The sequence below is a fragment of the Cnephaeus nilssonii genome (genome assembly GCF_951640355.1).
Source record: "Cnephaeus nilssonii genome assembly, chromosome: 2".
Classification (NCBI taxonomy): Eukaryota; Metazoa; Chordata; class Mammalia; order Chiroptera; family Vespertilionidae; genus Cnephaeus; species Cnephaeus nilssonii.
Genome location: NC_137073.1, coordinates 57,463,615 through 57,466,171, shown reverse-complemented (window position 1 = coordinate 57,466,171; position 2,557 = coordinate 57,463,615). Strand labels below are relative to the sequence as shown.

The following is a 2,557-nucleotide window of genomic DNA, read 5'->3' as shown; positions in this document are numbered from 1 at the left end:
AATCATTTGAGAAGCAGAGATGTTAAGAAATAATTTAGTGATATTTGGACAATTGGCTAATTCTTTGGAATATAACTAAATGTAAAAGCTGAAGACTACATTCCTAGTTTCACCAAAATAAATTCTGACAAAAAGGTAAATGTAAAAAAAAAAGCAGAATACATAGAGATGATATTTTTATGATTCTTAGGATAGCAATTTTTTTTTTTTTTTAGTTTGGGATATGACCTTTTTTGAAGTTATCCACTGGAGTGGAAATAATGTCTGTACAAAACCAAACGTTTGTTACTATAACTTCTGCATCACAACTAAAATCCAAACAGTTTTTTAAAAACAGTCAACTCAATCAAAACCCACTACTTCAGAATCAATAGCTTCTTTGAAGCCACTATTACACTTAAATATGCAGAAATTTGGTTGGTTAGAAAGCTAATTAAACTTCCAACTTGCTAAAATAGAATTACAAAAAGGCAAAATTGTGTTTTTCACAGAGATACAGTCCACTGGAATCACCAATACTGGACAGCTGTTAGAATATTTAGAGTCCTGAGATGATAATAATAATAATTCCAGGCATTCTTTAGACAGTCTTCTGTTGTCCTTTCTTCCCAATCAGAGATTTGTTGATGTGTGGAATAACACCACCACCAACAATGGTAGCCTTGATGAGAGAATCCAATTCTTCATCTCCACGCATAGCAAGTTGCAAATGATGAGGGGGTAATACACTTTACTTTTAAGTCTTTTGATGCATTTCCTGCCAATTCAAGTACCTCTGCAGTGAGATACTCCAGAATGGCTGTGCTGTACACAGCAGCAGTCGTGCCTACACGTCCATGACTGGTTGTCCTAGATTTCAGGTGTCCATGAATACGGCCCACCAGAAACTGCAAGCCAGCTCTCTGCAAGCGGGAAACTGGCTTTGTCTTGGCCTTTCTGGAGTCTTTCCCAGCCTTACCACCAGCCATTTCAAATTCTGCTGAAACTCAAGTGAGCAAGGCAGAGAAAGGAGTAATCAGACACCCAGCAAGATCCCACCGTCTACTCCCTCGCACAGTGATTCAAACTGCAGGAAAATATTTTTAAAGCGTAATTGCAAAAGCAGGAATCATAAAATAAGTGGTTGTAGTATTGAACATTTTTAGATTTTTAAGCACAAAATCATTAAAAATCCATTAACATCTATATATATATATAGCTAATATGCTAAGTGTCAGACCAGTCGCTATGATGTGCACTGACCACCAGCGGGCAGACACTCAATGCAGGAGCTGCCATGATGCACATTGGCCATTTACAGAGAATAGCACCGTGGATCTGGCACCCACAAAGCAACACTCAGCTTCCCCCAAGTGGGCCACAGACCCTGCCACCACCCTGGAGCGACAGCCCACCAAATCGCATCCAATGCTGCCAAGATCCCATGGCGCAAAATGTGGCCCACAGCCCAGCCGAGCCCAGAAACAGTCACTGTGGGGTGCTGGGTAATGACGTCACATAGCAACGCCCGGCTTCCTCTTCCTAGTGACTAGCCTCCTTGCAGTTTCTTCAGCCCAGGAACACGACTTGCTTTATAGCCAAGTGGAAACATTTTACACTTTAACCAAATGTTTGTGAAACATTTTCCCATGCCTCATCTCATTTGACCCTCACAGAAGTCCTGGATTAGGTAGATAAGAGACTCGGTGGAATCCTATTTTCTTTTCATTAGCTGAAAAATGATGATTTAGAAAGCTTAGAAACTTGACCAGACTGAAAAGAAGTAAGAAATGGTGGACCTTGAAAATGGCTTCAGGTTTTCTCACTGTGCAGAATATAGTCAAACACTGCTGCAATTAAATATTTTACCCTTTGTTCTCCCTGCATGATCTACAATAATAATCTGCTTTGAGTTGATATTTATTGCTGTGTTGCTGACAATCACTAGTACCTGAAAGAGAAGTTGGGGTGCTTCTCTGGGCTGGAAAAAGTTCAGCTAAATCAGAAAGCAGATATAATTAAGCAAGTTTATTATATATCTATAAAAGGCTAAGTTGATTCGTGCATGCGCGATACATATAAAGCTCTCACTGGCACCAATTGTAAGCATGTGTTTAGATCTGTCATTGTCGATCGTGAATTTGGTTGACACTTCTATTATAGAGAAAGGGTGAATAGTGATATTAAAATATTTCTTCTAATTAATTTCCTTTTAATGTACATGAATTCATGCACCGGGACACTAGTCCTATTATAAATTATTAGCTGCTGTATTAGTTCAGCTGTTTCCATTGTTGCTGCAGCTTCCTATTGTCAAGGCAGCCATCATGGCTGTCACCTCTAATGTAGCTGTTCTGCTAAGGTTCAGTATCTTTTTTTCTTCTTTTGTCTTTAACTCTTCTGAGGGAGCACCTTCAAAACCACCATCTCCAGCGGCTCTTCTGATCTTTGCAATGTTACTGAGTTGCAGCAAGGACTTCTCTTGCACCCACCAAGAAAGGCTCTTATGCATGCCCTTCCCCAGTGGAGAGATCACCCCACTGTAGGTCTTCCCCTGAGTCATGATGACACTTTCTAG

At 40.0% G+C, this 2,557-nt stretch overlaps 1 pseudogene across 1 annotated transcript; it reads right to left on the bottom strand.

The window, feature by feature from the left end:
* Positions 1–563: 563 nt before the first annotated feature.
* Positions 564–968, bottom strand: LOC307113798 (histone H2A.Z-like; annotated as a pseudogene). The gene has a single exon. The product of its transcript is annotated as a histone H2A.Z-like (transcript).
* Positions 969–2,557: the final 1,589 nt, after the last annotated feature.